This window comes from Mobula birostris, chromosome 19, assembly GCF_030028105.1.
Source record: "Mobula birostris isolate sMobBir1 chromosome 19, sMobBir1.hap1, whole genome shotgun sequence".
In the NCBI taxonomy this organism is placed as follows: Eukaryota; Metazoa; Chordata; class Chondrichthyes; order Myliobatiformes; family Myliobatidae; genus Mobula; species Mobula birostris.
This window is the reverse complement of record NC_092388.1, coordinates 335,251-356,401: the sequence shown is the minus strand read 5'-3', so window position 1 is coordinate 356,401 and position 21,151 is coordinate 335,251.

Below are 21,151 nucleotides of genomic sequence, written 5' to 3'. Positions count from 1 at the left end.
TGCGCTGAGCTCCTGCCCTGAATCTCCTGCCCTGAAACTCTTGCCCTGAATCACATGCCCTGAAACTCCTGCCCTGAATCACATGCCCTGAAACTCCTGCTCTGAATCACATGCCCTGAATCTCAAGCCCTGAATCTCATGATCTGAAACTCCTGCCCTGAATCTCCTGCCCTGAAACTCATGCCCTGAATCTCATGCCCTGAAACTCCTGCCCTGAATCTCCTGCCCTGAAACTCATGTCCTGAATCTCCTGCCCTGAAACTCATGCCCTGAATCACATGCCCTGAAACTCCAGCCCTGAATCTCATGCCCTGAAACTCCTGCCCTGAATCTCCTGCCCTGAAACTCATGTCCTGAATTTCCTGCCCTGAATCTCCTGCCCATAATCTCCTGCCCTGAAACTCATGCCCTGAAACTCCTTCCCTGAAACTCCTGCCCTGAAACTCATGCCCTGAATCTCTTGCCCTGAAACTCATGCCCTGAAACTTATTCCTTGAAACTCATGCCCAGAATCTCCTGTCCTGAAACTCATGCCCTGAATCTCATGCACTGAAACTCCTGCCCTGAATCTCCTGCTCTGAAACTCCTGCCCTGACACTCATGTCCTGAATCTCCTGCCCTGAAACTCATGCCCTGAATCACATGCCCTGAAACTCCAGCCCTGAATCTCATGCCCTGAAACACATGCCCTGAATCTCATGCCTTGAAACTCATTCCCTGAATCTCATGCCCTGAAACAACTGCCCTGAATCTCATGCCCTGAAACAACTGCCCTGAATCTCCTGCCCTGAAACTCATGCCCTGAATCAGATGCCCTGAAACTCCAGCCCTGAATCTCCTGACCTGAAACTCATGGACTGAATCTCATGCCCTGAAATTCCTGCGCTGAGCTCCTGCCCTGAATCTCCTGCCCTGAAACTCTTGCCCTGAATCACATGCCCTGAAACTCCTGCCCTGAATCACATGCCCTGAAACTCCTGCCCTGAATCACATGCCCTGAATCTCATGCCCTGAAAACCTGCCCTGAATCTCAAGCCCTGAATCTCATGATCTGAAACTCCTGCCCTGAATCTCCTGCCCTGAAACTCATGCCCTGAATCTCATGCACTGAAACTCCTGCCCTGAATCTCCTGATCTGAAACTCCTGCCCTGAAACTCATGTCCTGAATCTCCTGCCCTGAAACTCATGCCCTGAATCACATGCCCTGAAACTCCAGCCCTGAATCTCATGCCCTGAACCTCATGCCTTGAAACTCATTCCCTGAATATCATGCCCAGAATCTCCAGCCCTGAATTTCATGCGCTGAAACTCCTGCAATAAATCTTAAGCCCAGAAACTACTGCCCTGAATCTCATGCCCTGGATCTCATGCCTTGAAACACCTGCCCTGAATCTCAATCAGTGAAACCACAGCCCTGAATCTCATGCCCTCAAACTCTTGCCCTGCATCACGTACCCTGAAACTCCTGCCCTGAATCTCCTGCCCTGAAACTCATGCCTTGAATCTCATGCCCTGAATCTCCTGCCCTGAAACTCATGCCCTGAATCACATGCTTTGAATCTCCTGCCATGAAACTCAATCCCTGAATCTCCTGCTCTGAAACTCCTGCCCTGACACTCATGTCCTAAATCTCCTGCCCTGAAACTCATGCCCTGAATCACATGCCCTGAAACTCCAGCCCTGAATATCATGCCCTGAAACACGTGCCCTGAATCTCATGTCTTGAAACTCATTCCCTGAATCTCATGCCCTGAAACAACTGCCCTGAATCTCATGCCCTGAAACTCCTGCACTGAATCTCCTGCCCTGAAACTCATGCCCTGAATAACATGCCCTGAAATTCCTGCCCTGAATGTCCTGCCCTGAAACTCATGCCGTGAATCTCATTCCCTGAATCTCCTGCCCTGAATCTCATGCCCTGAAACTCCTGCACTGAATCTCCTGCCCTGAAACTCATGCCCTGAATAACATGCCCTGAAACTCCTGCCCTGAATGTCCTGGCCTGAAACTCATGCCCTGAATCTCATGCCCTGAATCTTCTGCCCTGACACTCATGTCCTGAATCTCCTGCCCTGAAACTCATGCCCTGAATCACATGCCCTGAAACTCAGGCCCTGAATCTCATGCCCTGAAACACATGCCCTGAATCTCATGCCTTGAAACTCATTCCCTGAATCTCATGCCCTGAAACAACTGCCCTGAATCTCATGCCCTGAAACAACTGCCCTGAAACTCATGCCCTGAATCAGATGCCCTGAAACTCCAGCCCTGAATCTCCTGACCTGAAACTCATGGACTGAATCTCATGCCCTGAAATTCCTGCACTGAGCTCCTGCCCTGAATCTCCTGCCCTGAAACTCCTGCCCCGAAACTCTTGCCCTGAATCACATGCCCTGAAACTCCTGCCCTGAATCTCCTGCCCTGAAACTCATGCCCTGAATCAGATGCCCTGAAACTCCAGCCCTGAATCTGCTGACCTGAAACTCATGGACTGAATCTCATGCCCTGAAATTCCTGCGCTGAGCTCCTGCCCTGAATCTCCTGCCCTGAAACTCTTGCCCTGAATCACATGCCCTGAAACTCCTGCCCTGAATCTCCTGCCCTGAAACTCATGTCCTGAATCTCCTGCCCTGAATCTCCTGCCCATAATCTCCTGCCCTGAAACTCATGCCCTGAAACTCCTTCCCTGAAACTCCTGCCCTGAAACTCATGCCCTGAATCTCATGCACTGAAACTCCTGCCCTGAATCTCCTGCTCTGAAACTCCTGCCCTGACACTCATGTCCTGAATCTCCTGCCCTGAAACTCATGCCCTGAATCACATGCCCTGAAACTCCAGCCCTGAATCTCATGCCCTGAAACACATGCCCTGAATCTCATGCCTTGAAACTCATTCCCTGAATCTCATGCCCTGAAACAACTGCCCTGAATCTCATGCCCTGAAACAACTGCCCTGAATCTCCTGCCCTGAAACTCATGCCCTGAATCAGATGCCCTGAAACTCCAGCCCTGAATCTCCTGACCTGAAACTCATGGACTGTATCTCATGGCCTGAAATTCCTGCGCTGAGCTCCTGCCCTGAATCTCCTGCCCTGAAACTCTTGCCCTGAATCACATGCCCTGAAACTCCTGCCCTAAATCACATGCCCTGAAACTCCTGCTCTGAATCACATGCCCTGAATCTCAAGCCCTGAATCTCATGATCTGAAACTCCTGCCCTGAATCTCCTGCCCTGAAACTCATGCCCTGAATCTCATGCCCTGAAACTCCTGCCCTGAATCTCCTGCCCTGAAACTCATGGCCTGAATCTCCTGCCCTGAAACTCATGCCCTGAATCACATGCCCTGAAACTCCAGCCCTGAATCTCATGCCCTGAAACTCCTGCCCTGAATCTCCAGCCCTGAAACTCATGTCCTGAATTTCCTGCCCTGAATCTCCTGCCCATAATCTCCTGCCCTGAAACTCATGCCCTGAAACTCCTTCCCTGAAACTCCTGCCCTGAAACTCATGCCCTGAATCTCTTGCCCTGAAACTCATGCCCTGAAACTTATTCCTTGAAACTCATGCCCAGAATCTCCTGTCCTGAAACTCATGCCCTGAATCTCATGCACTGAAACTCCTGCCCTGAATCTCCTGCTCTGAAACTCATGTCCTGAATTTCCTGCCCTGAATCTCCTGCCCATAATCTCCTGCCCTGAAACTCATGCCCTGAAACTCCTTCCCTGAAACTCCTGCCCTGAAACTCATGCCCTGAATCTCTTGCCCTGAAACTCATGCCCTGAAACTTATTCCTTGAAACTCATGCCCAGAATCTCCTGTCCTGAAACTCATGCCCTGAATCTCATGCACTGAAACTCCTGCCCTGAATCTCCTGCTCTGAAACTCCTGCCCTGACACTCATGTCCTAAATCTCCTGCCCTGAAACTCATGCCCTGAATCACATGCCCTGAAACTCCAGCCCTGAATCTCATGCCCTGAAACACATGCCCTGAATCTCATGCCTTGAAACTCATTCCCTGAATCTCATGCCCTGAAACAACTGCCCTGAATCTCATGCCCTGAAACAACTGCCCTGAATCTCCTGCCCTGAAACTCATGCCCTGAATCAGATGCCCTGAAACTCCAGCCCTGAATCTCCTGACCTGAAACTCATGGACTGTATCTCATGGCCTGAAATTCCTGCGCTGAGCTCCTGCCCTGAATCTCCTGCCCTGAAACTCTTGCCCTGAATCACATGCCCTGAAACTCCTGCCCTGAATCACATGCCCTGAAACTCCTGCTCTGAATCACATGCCCTGAATCTCAAGCCCTGAATCTCATGATCTGAAACTCCTGCCCTGAATCTCCTGCCCTGAAACTCATGCCCTGAATCTCATGCCCTGAAACTCCTGCCCTGAATCTCCTGCCCTGAAACTCATGTCCTGAATCTCCTGCCCTGAAACTCATGCCCTGAATCACATGCCCTGAAACTCCAGCCCTGAATCTCATGCCCTGAAACTCCTGCCCTGAATCTCCTGCCCTGAAACTCATGTCCTGAATTTCCTGCCCTGAATCTCCTGCCCATAATCTCCTGCCCTGAAACTCATGCCCTGAAACTCCTTCCCTGAAACTCCTGCCCTGAAACTCATGCCCTGAATCTCTTGCCCTGAAACTCATGCCCTGAAACTTATTCCTTGAAACTCATGCCCAGAATCTCCTGTCCTGAAACTCATGCCCTGAATCTCATGCACTGAAACTCCTGCCCTGAATCTCCTGCTCTGAAACTCCTGCCCTGACACTCATGTCCTGAATCTCCTGCCCTGAAACTCATGCCCTGAATCACATGCCCTGAAACTCCAGCCCTGAATCTCATGCCCTGAAACACATGCCCTGAATCTCATGCCTTGAAACTCATTCCCTGAATCTCATGCCCTGAAACAACTGCCCTGAATCTCATGCCCTGAAACAACTGCCCTGAATCTCCTGCCCTGAAACTCATGCCCTGAATCAGATGCCCTGAAACTCCAGCCCTGAATCTCCTGACCTGAAACTCATGGACTGAATCTCATGCCCTGAAATTCCTGCGCTGAGACTCCTGCCCTGAATCTCCTGCCCTGAAACTCTTGCCCTGAATCACATGCCCTGAAACTCCTGCCCTGAATCACATGCCCTGAAACTCCTGCCCTGAATCACATGCCCTGAATCTCATGCCCTGAAAACCTGCCCTGAATCTCAAGCCCTGAATCTCATGATCTGAAACTCCTGCCCTGAATCTCCTGCCCTGAAACTCATGCCCTGAATCTCATGCACTGAAACTCCTGCCCTGAAACTCCTGATCTGAAACTCCTGCCCTGAAACTCATGTCCTGAATCTCCTGCCCTGAAACTCATGCCCTGAATCACATGCCCTGAAACTCCAGCCCTGAATCTCATGCCCTGAACCTCATGCCTTGAAACTCATTCCCTGAATATCATGCCCAGAATCTCCAGCCCTGAATTTCATGCGCTGAAACTCCTGCAATAAATCTTAAGCCCAGAAACTACTGCCCTGAATCTCATGCCCTGGATCTCATGCCTTGAAACACCTGCCCTGAATCTCAATCAGTGAAACCACAGCCCTGAATCTCATGCCCTCAAACTCTTGCCCTGCATCACGTACCCTGAAACTCCTGCCCTGAATCTCCTGCCCTGAAACTCATGCCTTGAATCTCATGCCCTGAATCTCCTGCCCTGAAACTCATGCCCTGAATCACATGCTTTGAATCTCCTGCCATGAAACTCAATCCCTGAATCTCCTGCTCTGAAACTCCTGCCCTGACACTCATGTCCTAAATCTCCTGCCCTGAAACTCATGCCCTGAATCACATGCCCTGAAACTCCAGCCCTGAATATCATGCCCTGAAACACGTGCCCTGAATCTCATGTCTTGAAACTCATTCCCTGAATCTCATGCCCTGAAACAACTGCCCTGAATCTCATGCCCTGAAACTCCTGCACTGAATCTCCTGCCCTGAAACTCATGCCCTGAATAACATGCCCTGAAATTCCTGCCCTGAATGTCCTGGCCGAAACTGATGCCCTGAATTTCCTGCCCTAAAACTCATGCCCTGAAACTCCTGCCCTGAAACTCCTGTCCGGAATCTCCTGCCCTGAATCTCATGCCCTGAATCTCATGCCCTGAAACACCTGCCCTGAATCTCAAGCCCTGAAACCACAGCCCTGAATCTCATGCCCTGAAACTCGTGCCCTGAAACTCCTGCCCTGAATCTCCTGCCCTGAAACTCATGTCCTGAATCACATTCCCTGAAACACCTGCCCTGAAACTCCTGCCCTGAATCTCCTGCCCTGAAACTAATTCCCTGAATCACATAGCCTGAAACTCCTGCCCTGAATCTCCTGCCCTGAAACTAATGCCCTGAATCACATACCCTGAAACACCTGCCCTGAAACTCCTGCCCTGAATCTCCTGCCCTGAATCTTATGTCCTGAATCACATGCCCTTAAAATCCAGCCCTGAATATCCTGACCTGAAACTCTTGCCATGCATCACATGCCCTGAAACTCCTGCCCTGAATCTCCTGCCCTGAAACTCATGCCGTGAATCTCATTCCCTGAATCTCCTGCCCTGAATCTCATGCCCTGAAACCCCTGCACTGAATCTCCTGCCCTGAATCTCCTGCCCTAAAACTCTTGCCCTGCATCACATGCCCTGAAACTCCTGCCCTGAATCTCCTGCCCTGAAACTCATGCCGTGAATCTCATTCCCTGAATCTCCTGCCCTGAATCTCATGCCCTGAAACTCCTGCACTGAATCTCCTGCCCTGAAACTCATGCCCTGAATAACATGCCCTGAAACTCCTGCCCTGAATGTCCTGGCCTGAAACTCATGCCCTGAATCTCATGCCCTGAATCTTCTGCCCTGACACTCATGTCCTGAATCTCCTGCCCTGAAACTCATGCCCTGAATCACATGCCCTGAAACTCAGGCCCTGAATCTCATGCCCTGAAACACATGCCCTGAATCTCATGCCTTGAAACTCATTCCCTGAATCTCATGCCCTGAAACAACTGCCCTGAATCTCATGCCCTGAAACAACTGCCCTGAAACTCATGCCCTGAATCAGATGCCCTGAAACTCCAGCCCTGAATCTCCTGACCTGAAACTCATGGACTGAATCTCATGCCCTGAAATTCCTGCACTGAGCTCCTGCCCTGAATCTCCTGCCCTGAAACTCCTGCCCCGAAACTCTTGCCCTGAATCACATGCCCTGAAACTCCTGCCCTGAATCTCCTGCCCTGAAACTCATGCCCTGAATCAGATGCCCTGAAACTCCAGCCCTGAATCTGCTGACCTGAAACTCATGGACTGAATCTCATGCCCTGAAATTCCTGCGCTGAGCTCCTGCCCTGAATCTCCTGCCCTGAAACTCTTGCCCTGAATCACATGCCCTGAAACTCCTGCCCTGAATCTCCTGCCCTGAAACTCATGTCCTGAATCTCCTGCCCTGAATCTCCTGCCCATAATATCCTGCCCTGAAACTCATGCCCTGAAACTCCTTCCCTGAAACTCCTGCCCTGAAACTCATGCCCTGAATCTCATGCACTGAAACTCCTGCCCTGAATCTCCTGCTCTGAAACTCCTGCCCTGACACTCATGTCCTGAATCTCCTGCCCTGAAACTCATGCCCTGAATCACATGCCCTGAAACTCCAGCCCTGAATCTCATGCCCTGAAACACATGCCCTGAATCTCATGCCTTGAAACTCATTCCCTGAATCTCATGCCCTGAAACAACTGCCCTGAATCTCATGCCCTGAAACAACTGCCCTGAATCTCCTGCCCTGAAACTCATGCCCTGAATCAGATGCCCTGAAACTCCAGCCCTGAATCTCCTGACCTGAAACTCATGGACTGTATCTCATGGCCTGAAATTCCTGCGCTGAGCTCCTGCCCTGAATCTCCTGCCCTGAAACTCTTGCCCTGAATCACATGCCCTGAAACTCCTGCCCTAAATCACATGCCCTGAAACTCCTGCTCTGAATCACATGCCCTGAATCTCAAGCCCTGAATCTCATGATCTGAAACTCCTGCCCTGAATCTCCTGCCCTGAAACTCATGCCCTGAATCTCATGCCCTGAAACTCCTGCCCTGAATCTCCTGCCCTGAAACTCATGTCCTGAATCTCCTGCCCTGAAACTCATGCCCTGAATCACATGCCCTGAAACTCCAGCCCTGAATCTCATGCCCTGAAACTCCTGCCCTGAATCTCCTGCCCTGAAACTCATGTCCTGAATTTCCTGCCCTGAATCTCCTGCCCATAATCTCCTGCCCTGAAACTCATGCCCTGAAACTCCTTCCCTGAAACTCCTGCCCTGAAACTCATGCCCTGAATCTCTTGCCCTGAAACTCATGCCCTGAAACTTATTCCTTGAAACTCATGCCCAGAATCTCCTGTCCTGAAACTCATGCCCTGAATCTCATGCACTGAAACTCCTGCCCTGAATCTCCTGCTCTGAAACTCCTGCCCTGACACTCATGTCCTGAATCTCCTGCCCTGAAACTCATGCCCTGAATCACATGCCCTGAAACTCCAGCCCTGAATCTCATGCCCTGAAACACATGCCCTGAATCTCATGCCTTGAAACTCATTCCCTGAATCTCATGCCCTGAAACAACTGCCCTGAATCTCATGCCCTGAAACAACTGCCCTGAATCTCCTGCCCTGAAACTCATGCCCTGAATCAGATGCCCTGAAACTCCAGCCCTGAATCTCCTGACCTGAAACTCATGGACTGAATCTCATGCCCTGAAATTCCTGCGCTGAGACTCCTGCCCTGAATCTCCTGCCCTGAAACTCTTGCCCTGAATCACATGCCCTGAAACTCCTGCCCTGAATCACATGCCCTGAAACTCCTGCCCTGAATCACATGCCCTGAATCTCATGCCCTGAAAACCTGCCCTGAATCTCAAGCCCTGAATCTCATGATCTGAAACTCCTGCCCTGAATCTCCTGCCCTGAAACTCATGCCCTGAATCTCATGCACTGAAACTCCTGCCCTGAATCTCCTGATCTGAAACTCCTGCCCTGAAACTCATGTCCTGAATCTCCTGCCCTGAAACTCATGCCCTGAATCACATGCCCTGAAACTCCAGCCCTGAATCTCATGCCCTGAACCTCATGCCTTGAAACTCATTCCCTGAATATCATGCCCAGAATCTCCAGCCCTGAATTTCATGCGCTGAAACTCCTGCAATAAATCTTAAGCCCAGAAACTACTGCCCTGAATCTCATGCCCTGGATCTCATGCCTTGAAACACCTGCCCTGAATCTCAATCAGTGAAACCACAGCCCTGAATCTCATGCCCTCAAACTCTTGCCCTGCATCACGTACCCTGAAACTCCTGCCCTGAATCTCCTGCCCTGAAACTCATGCCTTGAATCTCATGCCCTGAATCTCCTGCCCTGAAACTCATGCCCTGAATCACATGCTTTGAATCTCCTGCCATGAAACTCAATCCCTGAATCTCCTGCTCTGAAACTCCTGCCCTGACACTCATGTCCTAAATCTCCTGCCCTGAAACTCATGCCCTGAATCACATGCCCTGAAACTCCAGCCCTGAATATCATGCCCTGAAACACGTGCCCTGAATCTCATGTCTTGAAACTCATTCCCTGAATCTCATGCCCTGAAACAACTGCCCTGAATCTCATGCCCTGAAACTCCTGCACTGAATCTCCTGCCCTGAAACTCATGCCCTGAATAACATGCCCTGAAATTCCTGCCCTGAATGTCCTGGCCGAAACTGATGCCCTGAATTTCCTGCCCTAAAACTCATGCCCTGAAACTCCTGCCCTGAAACTCCTGTCCGGAATCTCCTGCCCTGAATCTCATGCCCTGAATCTCATGCCCTGAAACACCTGCCCTGAATCTCAAGCCCTGAAACCACAGCCCTGAATCTCATGCCCTGAAACTCGTGCCCTGAAACTCCTGCCCTGAATCTCCTGCCCTGAAACTCATGTCCTGAATCACATTCCCTGAAACACCTGCCCTGAAACTCCTGCCCTGAATCTCCTGCCCTGAAACTAATTCCCTGAATCACATAGCCTGAAACTCCTGCCCTGAATCTCCTGCCCTGAAACTAATGCCCTGAATCACATACCCTGAAACACCTGCCCTGAAACTCCTGCCCTGAATCTCCTGCCCTGAATCTTATGTCCTGAATCACATGCCCTTAAAATCCAGCCCTGAATATCCTGACCTGAAACTCTTGCCATGCATCACATGCCCTGAAACTCCTGCCCTGAATCTCCTGCCCTGAAACTCATGCCGTGAATCTCATTCCCTGAATCTCCTGCCCTGAATCTCATGCCCTGAAACCCCTGCACTGAATCTCCTGCCCTGAATCTCCTGCCCTAAAACTCTTGCCCTGCATCACATGCCCTGAAACTCCTGCCCTGAATCTCCTGCCCTGAAACTCATGCCGTGAATCTCATTCCCTGAATCTCCTGCCCTGAATCTCATGCCCTGAAACTCCTGCACTGAATCTCCTGCCCTGAAACTCATGCCCTGAATAACATGCCCTGAAACTCCTGCCCTGAATGTCCTGGCCTGAAACTCATGCCCTGAATCTCATGCCCTGAATCTTCTGCCCTGACACTCATGTCCTGAATCTCCTGCCCTGAAACTCATGCCCTGAATCACATGCCCTGAAACTCAGGCCCTGAATCTCATGCCCTGAAACACATGCCCTGAATCTCATGCCTTGAAACTCATTCCCTGAATCTCATGCCCTGAAACAACTGCCCTGAATCTCATGCCCTGAAACAACTGCCCTGAAACTCATGCCCTGAATCAGATGCCCTGAAACTCCAGCCCTGAATCTCCTGACCTGAAACTCATGGACTGAATCTCATGCCCTGAAATTCCTGCACTGAGCTCCTGCCCTGAATCTCCTGCCCTGAAACTCCTGCCCCGAAACTCTTGCCCTGAATCACATGCCCTGAAACTCCTGCCCTGAATCTCCTGCCCTGAAACTCATGCCCTGAATCAGATGCCCTGAAACTCCAGCCCTGAATCTGCTGACCTGAAACTCATGGACTGAATCTCATGCCCTGAAATTCCTGCGCTGAGCTCCTGCCCTGAATCTCCTGCCCTGAAACTCTTGCCCTGAATCACATGCCCTGAAACTCCTGCCCTGAATCTCCTGCCCTGAAACTCATGTCCTGAATCTCCTGCCCTGAATCTCCTGCCCATAATATCCTGCCCTGAAACTCATGCCCTGAAACTCCTTCCCTGAAACTCCTGCCCTGAAACTCATGCCCTGAATCTCATGCACTGAAACTCCTGCCCTGAATCTCCTGCTCTGAAACTCCTGCCCTGACACTCATGTCCTGAATCTCCTGCCCTGAAACTCATGCCCTGAATCACATGCCCTGAAACTCCAGCCCTGAATCTCATGCCCTGAAACACATGCCCTGAATCTCATGCCTTGAAACTCATTCCCTGAATCTCATGCCCTGAAACAACTGCCCTGAATCTCATGCCCTGAAACAACTGCCCTGAATCTCCTGCCCTGAAACTCATGCCCTGAATCAGATGCCCTGAAACTCCAGCCCTGAATCTCCTGACCTGAAACTCATGGACTGTATCTCATGGCCTGAAATTCCTGCGCTGAGCTCCTGCCCTGAATCTCCTGCCCTGAAACTCTTGCCCTGAATCACATGCCCTGAAACTCCTGCCCTAAATCACATGCCCTGAAACTCCTGCTCTGAATCACATGCCCTGAATCTCAAGCCCTGAATCTCATGATCTGAAACTCCTGCCCTGAATCTCCTGCCCTGAAACTCATGCCCTGAATCTCATGCCCTGAAACTCCTGCCCTGAATCTCCTGCCCTGAAACTCATGGCCTGAATCTCCTGCCCTGAAACTCATGCCCTGAATCACATGCCCTGAAACTCCAGCCCTGAATCTCATGCCCTGAAACTCCTGCCCTGAATCTCCAGCCCTGAAACTCATGTCCTGAATTTCCTGCCCTGAATCTCCTGCCCATAATCTCCTGCCCTGAAACTCATGCCCTGAAACTCCTTCCCTGAAACTCCTGCCCTGAAACTCATGCCCTGAATCTCTTGCCCTGAAACTCATGCCCTGAAACTTATTCCTTGAAACTCATGCCCAGAATCTCCTGTCCTGAAACTCATGCCCTGAATCTCATGCACTGAAACTCCTGCCCTGAATCTCCTGCTCTGAAACTCCTGCCCTGACACTCATGTCCTGAATCTCCTGCCCTGAAACTCATGCCCTGAATCACATGCCCTGAAACTCCAGCCCTGAATCTCATGCCCTGAAACACATGCCCTGAATCTCATGCCTTGAAACTCATTCCCTGAATCTCATGCCCTGAAACAACTGCGCTGAATCTCATGCCCTGAAACAACTGCCCTGAATCTCCTGCCCTGAAACTCTTGCCCTGAATCACATGCCCTGAAACTCCTGCCCTAAATCACATGCCCTGAAACTCCTGCTCTGAATCACATGCCCTGAATCTCAAGCCCTGAATCTCATGATCTGAAACTCCTGCCCTGAATCTCCTGCCCTGAAACTCATGCCCTGAATCTCATGCCCTGAAACTCCTGCCCTGAATCTCCTGCCCTGAAACTCATGGCCTGAATCTCCTGCCCTGAAACTCATGCCCTGAATCACATGCCCTGAAACTCCAGCCCTGAATCTCATGCCCTGAAACTCCTGCCCTGAATCTCCAGCCCTGAAACTCATGTCCTGAATTTCCTGCCCTGAATCTCCTGCCCATAATCTCCTGCCCTGAAACTCATGCCCTGAAACTCCTTCCCTGAAACTCCTGCCCTGAAACTCATGCCCTGAATCTCTTGCCCTGAAACTCATGCCCTGAAACTTATTCCTTGAAACTCATGCCAGAATCTCCTGTCCTGAAACTCATGCCCTGAATCTCATGCACTGAAACTCCTGCCCTGAATCTCCTGCTCTGAAACTCCTGCCCTGACACTCATGTCCTGAATCTCCTGCCCTGAAACTCATGCCCTGAATCACATGCCCTGAAACTCCAGCCCTGAATCTCATGCCCTGAAACACATGCCCTGATCTCATGCCTTGAAACTCATTCCCTGAATCTCATGCCCTGAAACAACTGCGCTGAATCTCATGCCCTGAAACAACTGCCCTGAATCTCCTGCCCTGAAACTCATGCCCTGAATCAGATGCCCTGAAACTCCAGCCCTGAATCTCCTGACCTGAAACTCATGGACTGAATCTCATGCCCTGAAATTCCTGCGCTGAGCTCCTGCCCTGAATCTCCTGCCCTGAAACTCTTGCCCTGAATCACATGCCCTGAAACTCCTGCCCTGAATCACATGCCCTGAAACTCCTGCCCTGAATCACATGCCCTGAATCTCATGCCCTGAAAACCTGCCCTGAATCTCAAGCCCTGAATCTCATGATCTGAAACTCCTGCCCTGAATCTCCTGCCCTGAAACTCATGCCTGAATCTCATGCACTGAAACTCCTGCCCTGAATCTCCTGATCTGAAACTCCTGCCCTGAAACTCATGTCCTGAATCTCCTGCCCTGAAACTCATGCCCTGAATCACATGCCCTGAAACTCCAGCCCTGAATCTCATGCCCTGAACCTCATGCCTTGAAACTCATTCCCTGAATCTCATGCCCAGAATCTCCAGCCTGAATTTCATGCGCTGAAACTCCTGCAATAAATCTTAAGCCCAGAAACTACTCTGCCCTGAATCTCATGCCCTGGATCTCATGCCTTGAAACACCTGCCCTGAATCTCAATCAGTGAAACCACAGCCCTGAATCTCATGCCCTCAAACTCTTGCCCTGCATCACGTACCCTGAAACTCCTGCCCTGAATCTCCTGCCCTGAAACTCATGCCTTGAATCTCATGCCCTGAATCTCCTGCCCTGAAACTCATGCCCTGAATCACATGCTTTGAATCTCCTGCCATGAAACTCAATCCCTAAATCTCCTGCTCTGCAACTGCTGCCCTGAATCTCAAGCCCTGAAACCACAGCCCTGAATCTCCTGCCCTGAAACTCATGCCCTGAATCTCATGCCCTGAAGCTTATTCTTGTAACTCATGCCCTGAATCTCCAGCCTGGATCTCCTGCCCTGAAACTAATGCCCTGAATCTCATGCGCTGAATCTCATGCCCTGAAACTCCTGCGCTGAACTCCTGCCCTGAATCTCCTGCCCCGAAACTCTGCCCTGAATCACATGCCCTGAAATTCCTGCCGTGAATCTCCTGCCCTGAATCACATGCCCTTAAAATCCAGCCCTGAATCTCCTGACCTGAAACTCATGCCCTGAATCATATGCCTTGAATCTTCTGCCCTGAATCTCATGCCCTGAAACTCCTGCACTGAATCTCCTGCCCTGAAACTCATGCCCTGAATAACATGCCCTGAAATTCCTGCCCTGAATGTCCTGGCCTGAAACTGATGCCCTGAATTTCTGCCCTAAAACTCATGCCCTGAATCTCATGCCCTGAAACTCCTGCACTGAAACTCCTGCCCTGAAACTCCTGTCCGGAATCTCCTGCCCTGAATCTCATGCCCTAAATCTCATGCCCTGAAACACCTGCCCTGAATCTCAAGCCCTGAAACCACAGCCCTGAATCTCATGCCCTGAAACTCGTGCCCTGAAACTCCTGCCCTGAAACTCATGCCGTGAATCTCATTCCCTGAATCTCCTGCCCTGAATCTCATGCCCTGAAACTCCTGCACTGAATCTCCTGCCCTGAATCTCCTGCCCTAAAACTCTTGCCCCTGCATCACATGCCCTGAAACTCCTGCCCTGAATGTCCTGCCCTGAAACTCATGCCCGTGAATCTCATTCCCTGAATCTCTGCCCTGAATCTCATGCCTGAAACTCCTGCACTGAATCTCCTGCCCTGAAACTCATGCCCCTGAATAACATGCCCTGAAACCTGCCTGAATGTCCTGGCCTGAAACTCATGCCCTGAATCTCTTGCCCTGAATCTTCTGCCCTGACACTCATGTCCTGAATCTCCTGCCCTGAAACTCATGCCCTGAATCACATGCCCTGAAACTCAGGCCCTGAATCTCATGCCCTGAAACACATGCCCTGAATCTCATGCCTTGAAACTCATTCCCTGAATCTCATGCCCTGAAACAACTGCCCTGAATCTCATGCCCTGAAACAACTGCCCTGAAACTCATGCCCTGAATCAGATGCCCTGAAACTCCAGCCCTGAATCTCCTGACCTGAAACTCATGGGACTGAATCTCATGCCCTGAAATTCCTGCACTGAGCTCCTGCCCTGAATCTCCTGCCCTGAAACTCCTGCCCCGAAACTCTTGCCCTGAATCACATGCCCTGAAACTCCTGCCCTGAATCTCCTGCCCTGAAACTCATGTCCTGAATCTCCTGCCCTGAATCTCCTGCCCATAATCTCCTGCCCTGAAACTCATGCCCTGAAACTCCTTCCCTGAAACTCCTGCCCTGAAACACATGCCCTGAAACCTATTCCTTGAAACTCCTGCCCAGAATCTCCTGTGCTGAAACTCATGCCCTGAATCTCATGCACTGAAACTCCTGCCCTGAATCTCCTGCTCTGAAACTCCTGCCCTGACACTCATGTCCTAAATCTCCTGCCCTGAAACTCATGCCCTGAATCACATGCCTGAAACTCCAGCCCTGAATATGATGCCTGAAACACGTGCCCTGAATCTCATGTCTTGAAACTCATTCCCTGAATCTCATGCCCTGAAACAACTGCCCTGAATCTCCTGCCCTGAAACTCATTGCCTTGAATCTCATGCCCTGAATCTCCTGCCCTGAAACTCTTGCCCTGAATCACATGCCTGAAACTCCTGCCCTGAATCACATGCCCTGAAACTCCTGCTCTGAATCACATGCCCTGAATCTCAAGCCCTGAATCTCATGATCTGAAACTCCTGCCCTGAATCTCCTGCCCTGAAACTCATGCCCCTGAATCTCATGCCCTGAAACTCCTGCCCTGAATCTCCTGCCCTGAAACTCATGTCCTGAATCTCCTGCCCTGAAACTCATGCCCTGAATCACATGCCCTGAAACTCCAGCCCTGAATCTCATGCCCTGAAACTCCTGCCCTGAATCTCCTGCCCTGAAACTCATGTCCTGAATTTCTGCCCTGAATCTCCTGCCCATAATCTCCTGCCCTGAAACTCATGCCCTGAAACTCCTTCCCTGAAACTCCTGCCCTGAAACTCATGCCCTGAATCTCTTGCCCTGAAACTCATGCCCTGAAACTTATTCCTTGAAACTCATGCCCAGAATCTCCTGTCCTGAAACTCATGCCCTGAATCTCATGCACTGAAACTCCTGCCTGAATCTCCTGCTCTGAAACTCCTGCCCTGACACTCATGTCCTGAATCTCCTGCCCTGAAACTCATGCCCTGAATCACATGCCCTGAACTCCAGCCCTGAATCTCATGCCTGAAACACATGCCCTGAATCTCATGCCTTGAAACTCATTCCCTGAATCTCATGCCTGAAACAACTGCCCTGAATCTCATGCCCTGAAACAACTGCCCTGAATCTCCTGCCCTGAAACTCATGCCCTGAATCAGATGCCCTGAAACTCCAGCCCTGAATCTCCTGACCTGAAACTCATGGACTGAATCTCATGCCCTGAAATTCCTGCGCTGAGCTCCTGCCCTGAATCTCCTGCCCTGAAACTCTTGCCCTGAATCACATGCCCTGAAACTCTGCCCTGAATCACATGCCCTGAAACTCCTGCCCTGAATCACATGCCCTGAATCTCATGCCCTGAAAACCTGCCCTGAATCTCAAGCCCTGAATCTCATGATCTGAAACTCCTGCCCTGAATCTCCTGCCCTGAAACTCATGCCCTGAATCTCATGCACTGAAACTCCTGCCCTGAATCTCCTGATCTGAAACTCCTGCCCTGAAACTCATGTCCTGAATCTCCTGCCCTGAAACTCATGCCTGAATCACATGCCCTGAAACTCCAGCCCTGAATCTCATGCCCTGAACCTCATGCCTTGAAACTCATTCCCTGAATATCATGCCCAGAATCTCCAGCCCTGAATTTCATGCGCTGAAACTCCTGCAATAAATCTTAAGCCAGAAACTACTGCCCTGAATCTCATGCCCTGGATCTCATGCCTTGAAACACCTGCCCCTGAATCTCAATCAGTGAAACCACAGCCCTGAATCTCATGCCCTCAAACTCTTGCCCTGCATCACGTACCCTGAAACTCCTGCCCTGAATCTCCTGCCCTGAAACTCATGCCTTGAATCTCATGCCCTGAATCTCCTGCCCTGAAACTCATGCCCTGAATCACATGCTTTGAATCTCCTGCCCATGAAACTCAATCCCTGAATCTCCTGCTCTGAAACTCCTGCCCTGACACTCATGTCCTAAATCTCCTGCCCTGAAACTCATGCCCTGAATCACATGCCCTGAAACTCCAGCCCTGAATATCATGCCCTGAAACACGTGCCCTGAATCTCATGTCTTGAAACTCATTCCCTGAATCTCATGCCCTGAAACAACTGCCCTGAATCTCATGCCCTGAAACTCCTGCACTGAATCTCCTGCCCTGAAACTCATGCCCTGAATAACATGCCCTGAAATTCCTGCCCTGAATGTCCTGGCCTGAAACTGATGCCCTGAATTTCCTGCCCTAAAACTCATGCCCTGAAACTCCTGCCCTGAAACTCCTGTCCGGAATCTCCTGCCCTGAATCTCATGCCCTGAATCTCATGCCCTGAAACACCTGCCTGAATCTCAAGCCCTGAAACCACAGCCTGAATCTCATGCCCTGAAACTCGTGCCCTGAAACTCCTGCCCTGAATCTCCCTGCCCCTGAAACTCATTTCCTGAATCACATTCCTGAAACACCTGCCCTGAAACTCCTGCCCTGAATCTCCTGCCCTGAAACTAATTCCCTGATCACATAGCCTGAAACTCCTGCCCTGAATCTCCTGCCCTGAAACTAATGCCCTGAATCACATACCATGAAACACCTGCCTGAAACTCTGCCCTGTATCTCCTGCCCTGAATCTTATGTCCTGAATCACATGCCCTTAAAATCCAGCCCTGAATATCCTGACCTGAAACTCTTGCCCTGCATCACATGCCCTGAAACTCCTGCCCTGAATCTCCTGCCCTGAAACTCATGCCGTGAATCTCATTCCTGAATCTCCTGCCCTGAATCTCATGCCCTGAACCCCTGCACTGAATCTCCCTGCCCTGAATCTCCTGCCCTAAAACTCTTGCCCTGCATCACATGCCCTGAAACTCCTGCCCTGAATCTCCTGCCCTGAACTCATGCCGTGAATCTCATTCCCTGAATCTCCTGCCCTGAATCTCATGCCCTGAAACTCCTGCACTGAATCTCCTGCCCTGAACTCATGCCCTGAATAACATGCCCTGAAACTCCTGCCCTGAATGTCCTGGCCTGAAACTCATGCCCTGAATCTCATGCCCTGAATCTTCTGCCCTGACACTCATGTCCTGAATCTCCTGCCCTGAAACTCATGCCTGAATCACATGCCCTGAAACTCAGGCCCTGAATCTCATGCCCTGAAAACACATGCCCTGAATCTCATGCCTTGAAACTCATTCCCTGAATCTCATGCCCTGAAACAACTGCCCTGATATCTCATGCCCTGAAACAACTGCCCTGAAACTCATGCCCTGAATCAGATGCCCTGAAACTCCAGCCCTGAATCTCCTGACCTGAAACTCATGGACTGAATCCTCTTGCCCTGAAATTCCTGCACTGAGCTCCTGCCCTGAATCTCCTGCCCTGAAACTCCTGCCCCGAAACTCTTGCCCTGAATCACATGCCTGAAACTCCTGCCCTGAATCTCCTGCCCTGAAACTCATGCCTGAATCAGATGCCCTGAAACTCCAGCCCTGAATCTGCTGACCTGAAACTCATGGACTGAATCTCATGCCCTGAATTCCTGCGCTGAGCTCCTGCCCTGAATCTCCTGCCCTGAAACTCTTGCCCTGAATCACATGCCCTGAAACTCCTGCCCCTGAATCTCCTGCCCTGAAACTCATGTCCTGAATCTCCTGCCCTGAATCTCCTGCCCATAATCTCCTGCCCTGAAACTCATGCCCTGAAACTCCTTCCCTGAAACTCCTGCCCTGAAACTCATGCCCTGAATCTCATGCACTGAAACTCCTGCCCTGAATCTCCTGCTCTGAAACTCCTGCCCTGACACTCATGTCCTGAATCTCCTGCCCTGAAACTCATGCCCTGAATCACATGCCCTGAAACTCCAGCCCTGAATCTCATGCCCTGAAAACACATGCCCTGAATCTCATGCCTTGAAACTCATTCCCTGAATCTCATGCCCTGAAACAACTGCCCTGAATCTCATGCCCTGAACCAACTGCCCTGAATCTCCTGCCCTGAAACTCATGCCCTGAATCAGATGCCCTGAAAACTCCAGCCCTGAATCTCCTGACCTGAAACTCATGGACTGTATCTCATGGCCTGAAATTCCTGCGCTGAGCTCCTGCCCTGAATCTCCTGCCCTGAAACTCTTGCCCTGAATCACATGCCCTGAAACTCCTGCCCTAAATCACATGCCCTGAAACTCCTGCTCTGAATCACATGCCCTGAATCTCAAGCCCTGAATCTCATGATCTGAAACTCCTGCCCTGAATCTCCTGCCCTGAAACTCATGCCCTGAATCTCATGCCCTGAAACTCCTGCCCTGAATCTCCTGCCCTGAAACTCATGGCCAGAATCTCCTGCCCTGAAACTCATGCCCTGAATCACATGCCCTGAAACTCCAGCCCTGAATCTCATGCCTGAAACTCCTGCCCTGAATCTCCAGCCCTGAAACTCATGTCCTGAATTTCCTGCCCTGAATCTCCTGCCCATAATCTCCTGCCCTGAAACTCATGCCCTGAAACTCCTTCCCTGAAACTCCTGCCCTGAAAACTCATGCCCTGACACTCATGTCCTGAATCTCCTGCCCTGAAACTCATGCCCTGAATCACATGCCCTGAAACTCCAGCCCTGAATCTCATGCCCTGAAACACATGCCCTGAATCTCATGCCTTGAAACTCATTCCCTGAATCTCATGCCCTGAAACAACTGCCCTGAATCTCATGCCCTGAAACAACTGCCCTGAATCTCCTGCCCTGAAACTCATGCCCTGAATCAGATGCCCTGAAACTCCAGCCCTGATCTCCTGACCTGAACTCATGGACTGAATCTCATGCCCTGAAATTCCTGCGCTGAGCTCTGCCCTGAATCTCCTGCCCTGAAACTCTTGCCCTGAATCACATGCCCTGAAACTCCTGCCCTGAATCACATGCCCTGAAACTCCTGCCCTGAATCACATGCCCTGAATCTCATGCCCTGAAAACCTGCCCTGAATCTCAAGCCCTGAATCTCATGATCTGAAACTCCTGCCCTGAATCTCCTGCCCTGAAACTCATGCCCTGAATCTCATGCACTGAAACTCCTGCCCTGAATCTCCTGATCTGAAACTCCTGCCCTGAAACTCATGTCCTGAATCTCCTGCCCTGAAACTCATGCCCTGAATCACATGCCCTGAAACTCCAGCCCTGAATCTCATGCCATGAACCTCATGCCTTGAAACTCATTCCCTGAATCTCATGCCCAGAATCTCCAGCCCTGAATTTCATGCGCTGAACTCCTGCAATAAATCTTAAGCCCAGAAACTACTGCCACTGAATCTCATGCCCTGGATCTCATGCCCTTGAAACACCTGCCCTGAATCTCAATCAGTGAAACCACAGCCCTGAATCTCATGCCCTCAAACTCTTGCCCTGCATCACGTACCCTGAAACTCCTGCCCTGAATCTCCTGCCCTGAAACTCATGCCTTGAATCTCATGCCCTGAATCTCCTGCCCCTGAAACTCATGCCCTGAATCACATGCTTTGAATCTCCTGCCATGAAACTCAATCCCTGAATCTCCTGCTCTGCAACTGCTGCCCTGAATCTCAAGCCCTGAAACCACAGCCCTGAATCTCCTGCCCTGAAACTCATGCCCTGAATCTCATGCCCTGAAGCTTATTCCTTGTAACTCATGCCCTGAATCTCCAGCCTGGATCTCCTGCCCTGAAACTAATGCCCTGAATCTCATGCGCTGAATCTCATGCC